The sequence below is a fragment of the Sminthopsis crassicaudata genome, chromosome 1 (assembly GCF_048593235.1).
Source record: "Sminthopsis crassicaudata isolate SCR6 chromosome 1, ASM4859323v1, whole genome shotgun sequence".
Lineage (NCBI taxonomy): Eukaryota > Metazoa > Chordata > Mammalia > Dasyuromorphia > Dasyuridae > Sminthopsis > Sminthopsis crassicaudata.
In genome coordinates, this window is record NC_133617.1 from 292,255,360 (window position 1) to 292,272,222 (window position 16,863).

The 16,863-nt window shown below is 38.7% G+C and overlaps 1 protein-coding gene across 2 annotated transcripts in view; it reads right to left on the minus strand.

Moving 5' to 3' along the window:
- The window catches only part of PAG1 (phosphoprotein membrane anchor with glycosphingolipid microdomains 1), a 220,375-nt gene extending 205,382 nt beyond the window's left edge, over nucleotides 1-14,993 (minus strand). For both annotated transcript variants that reach the window (XM_074278960.1, XM_074278959.1), the window contains exon 1: nucleotides 14,371-14,993. The gene's annotated coding sequence lies outside the window, so the exon portion shown is untranslated. The remainder of the gene's footprint in view (nucleotides 1-14,370) is intronic.
- Between the last annotated feature and the right edge of the window lie 1,870 nt (nucleotides 14,994-16,863).

Genomic DNA, 16,863 nt, shown 5'->3' on the forward strand with positions numbered 1-16,863 from the left:
TCTGAAGGTAAAATGCAAAATTGGCCTTGTGAAGCTTCAAATTGATATTTAGGGATAAGCATTAACACATGCAACATATTAGAAATTGCTTTCCTCTGGAAATATTCATTTGACAAGCTTCCTAATCACCTTCTGAATAGATAGAATATGCCATTATAGACCATATTTTTCAAGAACATTCATAAATATAGCTATGATTTCATTAATTTATTAATATTTATTCATACAAAGGATCTGACATAACGAAGATACTTCAGATTACTTTAAGGGAATTATAACTTAGAAGATAAAAACAATTGTTCAATTAAGAAACTTCTCTTTGACTTTTGTAGAACTTAATTTATTATGATTTTATATCCTCTATAGATACATACATAGATATGGTTTCTATGGTGAGATTTGGAACTCATTTATTGCATACTGCTTAATGAAACCATAATTCTTTTAGCTTTCCAAAATGTTTTTAAGGTTTATTCATAAAATGATGGATAGATAGGTAAATAGATACCTAGATGATTACACAGATAAAAAAAAAAGTTAAGAAAGTGAGCTACATCATTAACCTTTAAAAAGAAGAATAATTTAAGAGGGACAAATATGACAGATTCCTCATTGGACCATCCATTTCAGCAATTAAAAAAATTACCCCAAGAATGGTATTATAAAATCTCACATGTCAAAAAAATCATAATCATAATGCTTACACAGTTTGTAAAATATTGAAGATTTATGTTTTAGAAAAATACTAAAATGAGAAGGATTAAGCAGTCATACTAAGAGTGAGTGATAAAGGGCAAAAAAATGTTATTGTCGTTTAGTTATTTTAGTAATGTCTGATTTTTGTGATCCTTTTTGGGGTTTTCTTGGCAAAGATACTGGAGTGATTTATCATTTCTTTCTCCAATTCATTTTACAGATGAAAAAAATCAAGGCAAACAAGGTGAAGTGACAGATAATAAATGTCTGAAACCAGATTTTAGCCCATGAAAATGAGTATTCTTGACTCCAGCTCAGGAATTCTATTCACTTTTGACAACCAGATCTCCCCCACACTAAGTAAATAAATAAATGAATGAAGCATGTATTAATTGCTTACTATATGTAAAGCATTGTACCAAGTCTAAAGATCTAAACAATAAAGTAGAATAGTCCCTACACTCAGAAAACCTGTTTTAAAGGGGGTGATACATATGGAAAATCTCATTTGCCAGTCAGATGGAAACTACAACTCATTTTCCTTATAACTCATTGGCAAACCACATATCAATGCCTCTTCTTTAATGTCACTTCCATTGATAAAATCATCTAATTTTCTACTGTTGAACATTTGATAATGAAGACTTTTGTGACAAGAATTCTCTTTTCTCAGTTTTAACAGATGTGGTTGTAGTTAATGTAGGAGTGTCTGTCAGCCTTATTTCCCGATGAGTTATGCCCCAACATGTTGCAGACACTGAAATGGGAAAATTGGTATTCCAATTTTGGATGGTTTTGATGGTTTGTCTCCATCAGAGTCTAAGAGAAAATAGGTGTCCAAGATAATGGAAATAATGGTTTATCTTGTCTGCACATGCTCCCTCCTGACTCTCCCATCCAGTGACTTGTAGGGATGCTGTACCTGCTTTTAAATATCCATTGGTATACCTACAATGTCAAAAGAACTAAAGACCTGAAGAATATTGAGTGGACTCTTTGTGGAAGATTCATGACAGGACTTAGGCAAAAGTTATACCAACATGGATGGGTAGAGATTAGCATCATTGAAGGGATTACCTACATTGATGGTAAACCCTGCCATTTCCAGATCCTGCTGCCTCCATCCAGTCCTCAACAACCTCCAACTTAACTACCTGGATCCTATTCCTGGGAACCTGGACTCTGAAAGCTTTTATTTTGTCTTACCTAGAACCAGGCTTCCACGTCACTTCCCAATGCTTTTCAAACTACACTTGTCTCCAGATTCAGTACTATCAAGTACTACTACTTCCATTATACTCCTTCCAGACTCATTAATCTAGGTAATGTATCTAAAGAAACATGAAAAGGTTATTCCATCACATATTTTCATGATTATTTTATTCACTTGGCTCATAAATCAGTGATTTTTTTTAACTTTGCACATAAGTAAAAGAGGCAGTATTTCAGAACACCTAAGACTTCTTATTATAGTAAACTTATCAACAATTACTTGTGCAAATGTGTGGATGAGTGCTATAGAAATGTAATCACTGATATTTGCAAAAATAACTTGTTGCACAATACTGGTATTTGAATCCTTGCCAACATTTAATTTCTATAATATGGTATTTTAACTTGACCAGTAAAAACAACAAAACCCCCCATCACATATACAAAATTTTACCTTCATCCTCTCTATGTATATGTCCATAGTTCATAAAAATAATCTTAATTTCTTTATCTTAAAAGAATAATGATGTAGTCATACAGCAATGACTGGTTACACCATACAACAACAAAAATCATCGTTTTATTACTACTTTATGGCTATTTGTATAGCCCAGATAGCAAAATCAAAACTTATTCATTTTAATAATTGTGATAAAAATCATATTTCTAAACAACCATTCATGAAGTCCCTTTTAGAGATGCTACACAAATGCTATGCCATTAAAGACTTTATTCAGTATATTCAAAAGCCACAGGCCATCTGTTGCTGATTGAGGCTCCAGGTGGTCTTCTTGTTTTCCCCATATCTCTAGTAATTTCCACCACCATCAAGGAGAAAACAAAATCCCACAATTTATAATTTCATTATATAATTATAATGTCATACATAATGAAAAATAATTTTTCTAATGCTGGAATTAATAGGACTGCATAATCTATATGGACACCAAAAACATGATTTCTAAAACTCTTCTTTTGCTATATTTCTAGCTCTTCAAATTTACCTCTCTCCAACTACTCCTACTTACTTCATATTCATATTCTTCTTTTCGCTTGGCTTTCAAGGATGTTACAGTAAATTTTCATTTAAAGCTATTATTTCCTGATCTCTTTATTATACCTCAAATCACAGTTACTAATTGTACAAACTATTAGCTGTCTTCTATGTCAGTCATCCAACTATCTTAATGACCTGTTTTAGTTTAGTTGTGATTGTTTTTCCCATGGCTTTTAGCTAAGATCCCAGGACCATTCAAACAATCATTCAATAAACCCTTATTAAGTGCCTAAGACACTGTGCTAAATGCTAGGGATACAGAAGAAGATAAAACAGTCCCTATTCTCAAAGAGCTCGCAAAAGGAAGCCCAGAGCCTCAGAATTGGAAAAGACTTCTCGTCCAACCCTACTTGCTGCATAAATACCTACCCAACAAGTGGGCCTTCATCTAGCTGCCCACAAATAAACTGACTCTTACTCAGATAACTATTTTTTGAGAGCTCTAATTGCTAGAAAGCAATGTATGCATTAGTTGAAAGAATAATTGATTTGGAGTAAGAAGATATAGATATGAATTCAGTGTCTGACTCAGCGTCATGCAACTTAGATGTTTTCAATTATGTTATGAAGACAGAATCCTATCACTTTGTTATACTATGTTACTTGGGCAGTTTACATTGACTTTTTAGGTCATTTTCTTTCTTTGTAAAATGTGAAATTCAACAAGATGTCCTCCAACATTTCTTCAAACTCTTATGTTCTTGTTTGTTTCTTTGTTTTCTCAATAATATTTTATTCTTCCCAAGACATGTAAAGATAGTTTTCAACATTCATTTTTGTAAAATTTTATTCCAAATTTTTCTTCCTCTTTTACTTACCTCTCCTCTCCCCAAGAAAGAAAGCAATCTGAAAAAGTTGCACATGTACAATCTTTTAAAACATATTTCCATCTTTGTTGGGTTGAGCAAGAAAGAGCAGATCAAAATGGATAAAACAAACAAACAAACAAACATGTTGTAGCTCTTATGTTCTTATGAGAATTGAGTTAAAATCCTACCCATGACATATGCTTTTTTGATTATTTAACAAAACTTTTATATTTGGGCATTCAAAAAAGTGAACAGTCATATTTGTTAGTGTGTATTGGACACCACACAAATCCACGAAGGTTATTTCAAGCAAAGTTGGGTCTTGCTCAGAATTAAATTGGTACAAATGTCAGTGGTGATTCTTCCTTTAATATTTTAAGCAAACTAAAAGGAAGATGCCAGTCAAATGCAAAAGAACACAAGGTTTGGCAAGTAGAGAATGTAAGGTCATGAAACAACAGGTGAAAAGCAAGAGGGTAGAATGAAAATAAAATGTTGGCAATTAAAACTCAAGAAAAAATGCTCTAAATCACTATTGATCAGAGAAATGCAATTTCTAAGATTCCACTACACACCTCTCAAATTGGCTAAAATGACAGGAAAAGACAATGACGAATGTTGGAGGGAATGTGGGAAAACTGGAACACTGATTCTTTGTTGGTGGAGTTGTGAATGGATCCACCATTCTTGGAATTATACTCAAAAGGCTATAAAAATATGCATATCTGTAAGGGCCCTTTAAATGGGTGCCACAGCGCATCGGGAGATTGAGGCCCGGAAGTAATTTCTGTAGATATTAGGACTGCCCTTGGGCGGGATCCTGGCCATATTGAGATAGCTTTGTAATGGGTGACTCTCTCGCTGATTGGCTGTGTGTGTGACCTCACAGGCCCTATGTAAGCCCACTGCAGGCAGCAACCGCCCTCTTTAATCTGGCGTTCTTCACCCTGGCTCCCTAGCCTGGGTGGCCAAGCCAAGATGGGTAGCCAAAAGAGGTAAGGGTTTTGGTAGTGAACACGTGCGTCTTCTGACCAGGTGTTCACCAGGGAACCAACAAGTCAGGGCATCAGTCAGGGCATTATGTGAGTAGGTATAATAAAGGCTTTTAAGATTACACGTGGTTGTTCTTGAGTGCGCTACCAGTTATTAAGCTATAGATTCAAGAGATTGTGGCCAGAGACCTTAGAAGGCCTCAGAGGAGGCGAGCCGGGTAGAGTTCACACTGCAGAGGACAGTGGTCAAAGGTACTCTGGTGGGTCTAGGACAGACTAGTAATTGTAACTGCCAGGAGAGCACGTTACAAATGGCGCCCAACGTGGGGCGCCAAATGCTGGAACTCTATCTTTCCAGAAATCAGCAGGAGTCAGGATCACTAAACGTCTTTATTCTAGATCTTTACCGTCGCCTCCAACGCCAGGTCACGAGTGCAAGTGAGCGTGAGTTCCACCACCCAAGTTTTTCTTACTCCTCCCACACAAGTCACTTCCCTCTCTTTGTCCCACCAATCAAGTTAGCACAGAACAGCTGGGGAGGGTCAACCTTAAGCAAGTTAATAGGGAACCGTCCAATTGGCAATTAGTCTCACGTGCTTCATCATCCAAGTGCATTGCTCAGTTCTAGCCCTTTGCAATTATGGGTGTGCCACAAGCAATAAAAACAGACAATGGACCTGCATATACATCTAAACATTTTACACACTTTTGTGCACAGTATAAGATTTTACACACCACGGGCATACCCTTTAATCCTCAAGGGCAGGCAATAGTAGAGAGAAGAAACCGAGATATTAAGACACTCCTCCAAAAACAAAAGAAAGGGGGAGCCACGGGTAACCCTAGAGAACTTCTAAATTTAGTTCTCTATACCATTAAATTTTAATTTTTGACAAAGATGCACTGGCTCCAGCAGAGAGGTTTTATAACTCACCGGAAGGGCAGTGTCCAGTGCGAGCAGCTCCACTGTCTTTAGATAATCGCCAAGTGATGTGGAGAGACCCAGAAAGTGGTGAATGGAAGGGACCAGATAGGTTAACTGCCTGGGGGAGAGGGTTTGCTTGTATCTCTACAGATGGAGAAGGAATCAGATGGGTGCCAATGAGCCGTATTCGCCTTGTCCATCGGAGAGAGACGGAGCAGACCCTTGAAACAAAGGAGAAGGCCCAAGAAACATCGGGTGGTTCCGTTGCTGACTGTGCCCACCACTGAAAGAACCTGGCAGTTATGGCGTTTGACCCATGGACATCAAAAACTGTTGGACTTGAAAATCCTCAGGAATCATTGGATTCTCTGAGACATCATAAGACTATTGTAGGACTTGAAAGTCTCAGGAATCATTGGATTCTCTGAGACATCATAAGACTATTGTAGGACTTGAAAGTCTCAGGAATCATTGGATTCTCTGAGACATCATAAGACTATTGTAGGACTGAAATCCTCAGGAATCATTGGATTCTCTGAGGCATCATAAGACTGTTGTAGGACTGAAATCCTCAGGAATCATTGGATTCTCTGAGGCATCATAAGACTGTTGTAGGACTGAAATCCTCAGGAATCATTGGATTCTCTGAGGCATCATAAGACTGTTGTAGGACTGAAATCCTCAGGAATCATTGGATTCTCTGAGGCATCATAAGACTGTTGTAGGACTGAAATCCTCAGGAATCATTGGATTCTCTGAGGCATCATAAGACTATTGTAGGACTGAAAGTCCTCAGGAATCATTGGATTCTCTGAGGCATCATAAGACTATTGTAGGACTGAAAGTCCTCAGGAATCATTGGATTCTCTGAGGCATCATAAGACTATTGTAGGACTGAAAGTCCTCAGGAATCATTGGATTCTATGAGGCATCATAAGACTGTTGCTGGACTTCAAAATCTTGCGGGGATCATTGGATTCCCTAACAGTGAAGCAATGGACAATAGATTGGTTTTGGACTATCTCTTGGTTGCTGAAGAAGGGGTATGTGTGTCTGGTGTTTACATACCCTCCTTCTAGGACTTCTGGAAATCTCTTACAATACCATGTTGATTTATATTGTTTGTTATATCACTACTTGCATGTACAATTCCTGTTTGTTACACCACATCGAGTCTGCACTGACTGTGGGGAGAGTCACCACTAATAGCCTCTGCGTTATTGCTATGTGCTTGTGTAATAACTCCCATGCTGATGGGTTTGTGCATACTTGTCTCTAATAAGGCCCTTCAATCCAGAAACCCGCTAGCAAATCCCCACTTCTCTTTGGTGCTTCTCATCTCCCTTCCTGAGATGTCAGGGAGGGCATGATTATCTCCTTTTTAGTGCTTTCATCTCCCCTCCTGAGAAGTCAGGGGGGGCGTGATCACCTCCTTTTTGGGGTTCTCATCTCCCTGAAAAGTCAGGGATGGCACGACCTCCTGTGGTCTAAAACAAAAGAAAGCGGGAGATGTAAAGGGCTAGAACTGAGCAATGCACTTGGATGATGAAGCACGTGAGACTAATTGCCAATTGGACGGTTCCCTATTAACTTGTTTAAGGTTGACCCTCCCCAGCTGTTCAGTGCTAACTTGATTGGTGAGACAAAGAGAGGGAAGTGACTTGTGTGGGAGGAGTAAGAAAAACTTGGGTGGTGGAACTCACGCTCACTCACACTTGTGACCTGGCGTTGGAGGCGACGGTAAAGATCTAGAATAAAGACGTTTAGTGATCCTGACTCCTGCTGATTTCTGGAAAGATAGAGTTCCAGCACATATCCTTTGACCTAACAGTGTTTCTACTGAGTCTGTATCTCAAAGAGATCATAAAAAAGGGAAACAGGACTTATGTACAAAAATGTTTGTGGCGCCCTTTTTGAAATGGCAAGGAACTGGAAACTGTAGTGGATCCCCATCAATTGGAGAATGGCTAAATAAGTTGTGGTAAATGAATGCTATGGAATATTATTGTTCTATAAGAAATGATCAGCAGGATGAATATAGAGAGGCCTGGAGAGACTTACATGAACTGATGCTAAGTGAAATGAAAAGAACCAGGAGATGTGCATGGCAACAAGACTATACAATGATCAATTCTGATGGACGTTGTTCTTTTCAACAATCATCAGTGATTCAGGCCTATTTCAATGGACCTGTAGTGGAGAGCCATTTACCTTTAGAGAGAGGGCTATGGGGACTGAATGTAGATCATAACATAGTATTTTTAACTTTTATATCATTTACTTACTTTTTTTTTCCTATCTCTTTCTCTCTCTCTCTCTCTCTCTCTTTTTTTTTTTTTTTGGCTGAGGCAATTGGGGTTAAGTGACTTGCCCAGGGTCACACAGCTAGGAAGTGTTAAGTTTCTGAGGCCATATTTGAACTCAGGTCTTCCCTGACTTCAGGGCTGGTGCTCTATCCACTGCACCAACTAGCTGCTCCTCATTTTTTTTCTTTTTGATCTTATTTTTCTTGTGTAGAATGACAAATGTGAAATACATACATAGAAAAATTGCACATGTTTAACCTATATTGGATTGCTTGCTGTCTAAGGGAGGGGAGAGAGGGGAAGGAGAGATAAAAATTTGGAACACAAGGTTTTGCAGAGTCAATGTTGAAAACTATCTTTGCATGTATTTTGAAAAATAAAAAGCTTATTGTTATTATTTTAAAAAAAAAAGAATTGATCCCTTCATAGCACTGAAAGGGTTTCAGATAGAATTTCTTTTTAGTCCAACCCATATAAAACATATCTTAAATGTTTATTTAACATGCCTTAAATATCACATCTAAAGTTCAATTCTCTGAACTTAATTCATTTACATCTTTACATTATTTAAAACAAAAGTATCAAAGAATTCCCATATAATTAAGATTCCATTAAGTCTAAATACAATGTCACTAAAATCAATATATTGTCAGTCATTAGATATTAGGAGAAAAAATTTTGAATATATATTTTGGAGAGGCTCATAATAAGGCTTTTTAAAGCCCCTAGTGATTATTGTTGAGATGGGAATTAGAAATGGGGAAGGGAGATTGGGGGGGGGATACAGAAGAGAGAAAACAAATGATCATCACTGATCATTCTTTCAGATTAATACATTAAATTTTCTTTAAAAAAAGATATTCTCTTTGGACATGACAGATGACTTTGTTGTGAATAAGATGCTATTCTCTGAAGGAAAGGGAGAACAGAGTGAGGGGAGGAATGATTTTTTTCAATATTTATTATTAACTTTTTAAAAAGTTTTTAAAACAAAACTGTTTTAATCATCTAAGAAAAATCAGATTTCCATATTTCTCATTTCCTTTACAAATATATTACTATGAGACAAACATTTGCTCTTATAAAGATAAAATACCCTATGGTTCCACTATCATTTGAAGGATTTATATTTCCTGTTTCACAAAACTAGCATGTGGTTTCCTTTTTTAAGTTGGTTGGGCCTCCTAATCTTATTATCTTCTTCCCCCAAAAGATGTAGATATTAAGTTTTTGTACAGTGGGTACCAACTGCTGTTTGTAGACAGGAAACTTGTCATATTACCATCTGGAGTTGGATCTAGTGGTACACAAAGTGGGCAACAGTTTCTTAAACACTGTTTTAATGTAGAAATAAAGGAGGTTAAGGTTGAGGAGAAGGCAAGAGAAAATTTATGAGTTAAAAAAATTAATAACAATAAATTTCATGTTCATTGCACTTATAAATTTGTTGTGAATCAAGTCAAATGTGTTATAATGAAGGCTAAAAACTTCCATTTTTAAAACTATTAACCATTAAAATACTACAGAAATGGAGGTTAGAAGGAGAGTGATTTTCAGAACTTGCTTAAGACATAGAGATACACAATCCAAGCTCTGCAATCACTAAACTTCTCTAATCAACTTGTCTTCCATTGCCCAACACAGTAACAGCCAAAACCCAAAATTTCCTGTTTGTCTGGTCACTAGGATGTAATGTAGTTAACATAGTGCTCTAAGTTTTTGCAAAGTGATTCATATAAATTATATAATTTGATTCTCACAATAATCCTGTGGGTAGATATTATTATCTCCATTTTACAGAAAAGAAAATGATCTAAGTTTATTCACTCATGTTTCATTGGTACCAAAATCTAGAGCCAGCTCTGTCCCTAATCAGCTGCCCAATTTTAGATTTACCATCACAGAGGACAAAGCCAAGATGATAGATAGTAGACAGGACTTTGCCTGAGTTCTTCCTGGTTTCCCTCAGAATCAGTCCTAGAGGTGCCATCACTTATCTATGTTCTAATTTTTAATCTGCAAAATAAAGATAAAACCACTTATTCAAGGTAACTTATCGGGTTACATTGTTAAGGTAAGATGAAATAAGGTAAAGCACTATTAGGGGTACCCTATGGGGAAGCAGCCCTTAACACAAAGTCCATAAATAAATATATAGATGGTATATGGGGCAACTAGGTAGTACAGTGGTTAGATAGTGCACAGGGCCTGGAGTCAAGAAGATCTGAGTTTAAATTGGACCTCAGATATGATTCGTGGCAAATCATTTAATCCCTATCTGTCTCAGTTCCTTATGTGTAAAAATAGGGATGCACTGGAGAAGGAATTGCTAAAATACTCTGGTATATTTGCCAAGAAGACCCTAATAGTTAGTGCTTCTCATCCCTTCTATCTCAAAACTATTTTGTATATTTTATATTTATTTATTTATCGGTGTGCATATAAGTTTCATGAGGGAAGGAATTATTTTTGCTTTTGAATCTCCAAGAGCTACTAACTACAGTGCCTAACACATAGTAAGCTCTTAAATACATACTGAATTAAATACAATTTCACCTTTCTCCAAACTCTCAATTCTCATGATCTTAATTATCATTCTTCTATGAATGAATCCTAAATCTGTGTTATCTCATATCTCTCTGTGAAGCTCCAGTTCTTCATTTTCAATTGCCCACCATCTGGATATCTCAAGATCTCAAGGTAAACATGTACAAAAATGACTTTGTTATCTTCTCCCATCAAAGAGGCTTTTCCACTGTTGTTCTACTTCCTTGTTTCTGGTAATATCATCATCATTCTCAGTACTCAGACTCAAAATCCTCAGCTTTTCGCTCTCTATCCATATCCATCCAGTCAGGCACAAAGTTCTGGGAATCATCTAGCACATCTCTCCCTTCCAATCTCACAGCTCTCACTGTTCTCTCCAGGACTACTGCAACCATCTCCATTGGGCTCTCCACTAAACCATTTCCATGTTATTTTTCTTAAAGCATGGGCCTGGTCAGGTCATTGTTCTTCACAAAAACATTTCATTCCAAGGCCCTTCCAAGTCATATTGCATAATTAATCTCCTAGTTATTTCTTATATGTATCCTATCCTTCAGACACTAGATTATACCCCTAATATTTTCTTATCTCTGATCTTTACTTATGCTATTATTCATTTGACTCATGACACTTCCTTTCTCTGCTTGACAAAATCAGTCAGTCCTTGAAGCCCAGGTCAAATGCTACTTTCACAAAGTCTTTGATGATTTCTACCCTTTAGAACCTTGTCTACCTTCAAAAGGTATGATTTTTTTGTTGTTCAGTTTTTTTTTCAGCTATGACCCCTATTTGTATTGGGGGAAGAGGAGAAGAGCACACTGGCAGAGTTATTGGAATAGTTTTCCATTTCCTTCTCCAATTCAATTTACAGTTGAAGAAACTGAGGCAAAAGGGTTAAGTGACTTGCTCAGGGTCACACAATTAGTAAATGTCTAAGGCTAGACTGAACTCAGAAAAAGGAATTTTTCCTGTCTCTGGCCCAGCAGCACTCCATCCACTGTGCTGAGAAGGTGACACTTACTTTTATCTCCTGAAATAGTAGACTGTAAGCTCCTTGAAGGTAGGGACCATGTTTTTTCTAGGAATATGAAGATAAACATAGGCTTAGGATGCCTTCATTAGTGAAAAGGCAGACTCAATTGGCCCTGCCCTTATGTCAGTAAAAGGAAAGAAACAAATATGCATTAGCCTATTTGCCTCAGTTTTCTCAACTGTTTGCCTCAGTTCCTCATTTGTAAAAATAAGCTGAAGAAGGAAACAGCAAACCACTCCAGTGTCTTTGCCAAGAAAACTCCAAATGGGGTCACAAATAATCAGACACAACTGAAGTAATTCAACAATTATTGAGTCCAGGCTCAGTGAATGAAGACCTAGTCTTCATTAACTATTGGGGTCCTGGAGATAGTAAAAAGATACACATTACAAGTAGTGCACACATAACTCATTTTCAACCTGAATCTAGAAGACTGCTTAATGAAGTTTACTATTTTATATTTATTTAGCAAAATATAGCAAGAGAATTATACATTCTTGAAGAAACATTAGAGTGCAAATAAAATGTGACAGATCGTTACTTTATGTGAAGGAGAAATAATTCTTACTTAACTTTATAATGCAACATACAAAAAATAGGATGAATTAGAAATAATTTTTTTTTAAGTTAGATGGGCAAATTTGATGGATTTTTGTGGCTTAGAATCAGTAGTTGTTCTTTCAGCTGTATCTAGAAAGGTGGGGAAAATATCAATAATACTATATATAGTATTATGCCCACAGAGGAAAAATAACAATTTGCTCAACAATTTTTGCTATCTCTGAATGACCACCAGTCTCAAAGACTCAAAACATATTCCATTTATAAACACATTTCCTAGGACTGTGATACTCACACATGTAATTTTCTAATTGAAAAAGGATATCTTCTATCATAAATTACAAGTCTTTACTCTCCATTAATATTAAATATCCTAAGAAAGTAAATAAGCAGATATTTAAAAGAGAGCCCAGGATATTTTCAAATAAATTGCCAGGGACTAACAATAACACTTTTTAAAATAACATATTCCATGCTTTATTAAAAAAAATAGAAATTGATAATTTGCCTTAAGGTATTAGGAAAATTTACACTATTAAATAACATGTGCATACATAGAACCCAGAACAAGAGTTTTGTGTGATAAAATACTTTAAATATAATATGCTTTTCTCTTAAATGAATAGGTCTTAGCACATATCTAGGCTTATAATGAAATTATCCTTTTATCCTAAGTCCAAATTCAGAAAAAAATCCTGACATTGGAATGAGATCAGTTCTGCACAGTATGCCTTCTATATCAGATACATACTAAAATAGTTTCTTTAATCTTTTTCCACAGTCACTGTCTAATAATTTCATAATAATACTGAATCTCAAAATCTTCTTCTTTTATTAATTTAATCAACTCAAGAATTAAACACCAACAATGATAAATTGCTGTGTTTAAAAGAAATCCTCTGGAGAACTGATGAGAAAGAAAGGTTAGAGTTCTATCCTTCAGAGTAGTACAGTTCAGCTATCTATAAATCATTCTCTCTGTTTATTAAGTTAATTAGGCCCATCAGTACACTTAACTCAACAACTGTCTGGCAAGTATGTTTTTTACTTTTTGTGAAAAAAAAAAAAACAAACAAAAACATAAGGGAACGTCTTCAAAAGCAGGCGACTACAGTCTATGTACTTAATGTATCTGATTTTCAAAAGTGATTTATGCATCTGATTCCTTGTGCTGGTGTTTTGAAAAATAGACTCAGCTCTTCCTTCTGTGCTATTTTATTAAGAGAAGGCTTTTCAATTTGAAAAGTGCTCTATGATTCAAGCTGCAGGTTCCCATAGCATGTCAGCATTTGCATTAAATACTGATGAAGTTGGATGTTAACCAAATAGAAGGGAGCCCCAAAGCTGCAGACACTGCAGTGAGAGATGGAGTTATTACCGGCGCTCAGAGCGACTTCACAGTTGTTACATAAACAATGACAGCTAAGGTAAAGTCATGGAGTCCTCTTAATTAGAATCCTCGCCCTTTGTCAATTTCCCCTGCATTTCCAAAGGTAAATGAAAACACGTGTCTAGAGCTGCTGCTTCATTTATATCTCTTCCTATGTTGGGTTTGCATGTAAATCTATCCCCCCCCCCCAAGGGCTCTGTTCCCGATAGCAGAAACACTAACAACTTCTGCCCCTCAGTCCTGAGAACTGAGATAGAGATGCAGACCAGTGACCTGGAAAAAGCAGCTTTTCCTCTTGGCTCTCTTCACACAGAAGACATGGGTCTATTGCAGTCCTAGGCTGCCGGAAACCCGCAGAATTAACTCCAGTGCAGACTTGACATGAGACACAACATCAGCCTAGGACACACACTCACATACACACACAAAACCACATACTCAAGATGTTTGGAATGTGCGGTTAGCAAGAGGCAAGATACCCTCAGAGCACCTGTCCTCCCGAAGCACGCTTCCAACTGGTGCCTCCGTCCAAGGTTCTGGGGTGTCACACGGTAATTAGCCCACCCACTCCCACCAGTCACCCGACACCCTCCCCCTTCTATGTGAAGCCTAAGGAAGGGGCTCGCTTCCCACCCTCAGCCCCAAGCTGCAGCCAAGCGCAGAAACACTGCTGGAGAGGAGGGGGGCCACAAGCCAATTCCAAGCTCCCATCACAATTCTCTCCGCCCGCCCCCCTCCTTTCAAAAACAAACACTAATGCAAAATCAGCACAGCCTCTTAGTTTCTTCTCCCCCGGTCTCCCGCCCCCTTATTCAACTTCAGAAAAACTGTATTCAACTTACTGGGATCCAGCAGCCTCTGCTGCAGCAGCGGCCCCAGCCTGGGTCGAGGGTGGCAGCCGGGACTGCGGAGCCTGGCCTCAGCCCAGCGCGGCTGTATCGGAGCAGAAGCTGGAGCAGGAGCGCAGGAGGAGACAGTGGTTGTAGATGGTAGAAGGAGACGGCTGGCGCGGTCCGCACTAAGCCTCGGATCGGGGCAAGGCTCCCGAGTCACAGCCTACTGTGCGGCAGCAAGCGGCGGCTAGGGCTTCGGGGCTCCGCCGGACCGGCGCGCGACCCGAGCAGCTCCCGGCGACTCCTACTGGTGCCGCCGCCGCCGCCGCCGCTGCCTTGCAAAGAAGCTGCACGGTTAAGGGGAGCCTCTGGAGTGTGTCTGATGGAACTTGCTGGGTGTTCTTTTCTTTCTTTCTTTTTTAAAGGAAAGGGAGAAGAGGAAAGGTGGAGGCGGGGAAGACGCACAGCCGAGCCGCCAAGCTTCCCAGGCACGGGTCAGTCACATTCCCGAGGGGGCACTGCAGCCCCGGCAGTCCGCACGCTGACCCGCACAGCGGAGACTGACTGGAGCGGCGGCGAGCTCGCGCTAGCCGAGAAACAAGTGGCGGCAGTGCGCATGTTCCCCCGGAGCCTGCGATAGAGGCCATTGCGGCACGTCACGGAGTGAAGGAGGGAGGGAGGGGGGGAGGGAAAGGAGGCAAGAGGGCGGGGTGCCGGGGAAGATCCCAGCCTCTCCTGAGCTCGGGAAGATACTTCAACCTAAGACTGCGTCCCAAAGTTCTTTTGTTGACATTTTTTCCCAGGAAAATACGTTTAAAGTGGTGAAAAATATCACTACTAGGAATGTATCCCAAAGAGATCATTAAAAAAGGGAGAAAAGACCCATCTGTACAAAAATATTTATAGCCGGTCCTTCTGAGGTGGCAAAGAATTGGACTTAGAGGGGATGCTCATCGGTTGGGAATTAGCTGAACATGTGTGTATGTTGTAACGGAATACTATTCTGCTATAATGAACACAGCTTTCAGAAAAACCTGAAAAGATTTACACGAACTGATGCTGAGTGAAGTGCACAGAACCAGATGAACTTTGTGCACAATAAAGAATGTTGTGAGAAGACCAGTTTGGCTCTTCACATCATGTAATGTTCTTTTTCTCTAAAATATAATATTCTCTGTTGAGGTTTTCTTGGAGTCTCTGGGAGCAGCCTTCATTTCTGTGCAGTTCTAATATTCCCAAAATGCAGCCAGGAGTTAAAATCCGGATCTTCCATTGTGTCCTTCAAAGACTTGAATCCTTTCCTGGGGCCCGGTTGGCTTTAGTAGAGGCCTATCTCTCTCCTTGGTTCCCCATGAGCTCTTGTCAGAATGTCTCCAGCCAGGTTCAGTCTCCAGCTCCCTCTGAATCCAAAGCCTCCAGCCAGCACGAAGGTAGAGGTGGGAATGAATCAGACTCTGCCTCCAAGTGTGGGATTGCGGGTTTCCCAGAATTCAATCCTAGTTCTGAATCTTCCAGAAGTCCATGAGCAGACTTTTCCTTTAGACTTGTGAATCTCCTGGACTTGTGAATCCACTGAATCTCCTCAAGCTTCCCTGAAGTTCTCCCTTTGACTCACATCAGACTCTCTGAGAGTGGGCTTTTATATCCTCCCAGAGAATGGGCTTGTGGGTACTCCCTGGGCTTGTGGGAGCTCCTTAAAGGACCAATGAGTGAGCTCCTTTAAAGGTGTGAACCAAGTACATTACCTTGTAAGAATCCTAACAACATCAGTACAATAATCCAAGACAATTCCAAAAGACTTGTGGTGGGAAATAGTCTACACCTTCAGAGAAAGAACTATGGAGTCTGAATGCAGATCAAAGCATACTATTTTCACTTTTTTTCTTTTTCAAGGTTTTCCCCTTTTGTTTTGATTTTTCTGTTGAACTATTACTAATGTGGAAAAATGAATTACATGTTGGTATGACATGTCAGATTGCTTGCAGACTTGAGAAGAGGAAAAGGGAGAAGGGAGAATAGTTTGGAATGCAAAATCTTTAAAGATTGAATGCAATGCAAAAGAATGCCATTAAGTAAGGGAAAAAAGAAATGGGGGAAAAAAATTAAGTAGTGACTGGCTTCTCAGGCTGGACCCAAAAAACACCTAGGCCCATTGCCTAGCAGAAATAATATAGAAACAATTGATATCAAATAAATTAACTCGCATTGTATAGTCTTCTAGAATTTACAAAACATTTCCTTTGTCAGAATCTATGGGGGATATCCAAGATCTCCAATCAATCTGCTGATAAAAACTCTCCCCATGAAACCTTCCCTTATTGTCCCAACTGAAAATGTTTTCCCTATCTTCAAAGCCTCCCTTTACCTATTATTCACACTAGAGCATTTTACTGATCAGTTTGCATAGCATCTCCTTCCCTAGTAGAGTGTAAATTCCTGGATGGTAGGAACAATAATAGGATGACAGAGAATTTAAGTCATCTAGTCCAACCCTCTCATTTT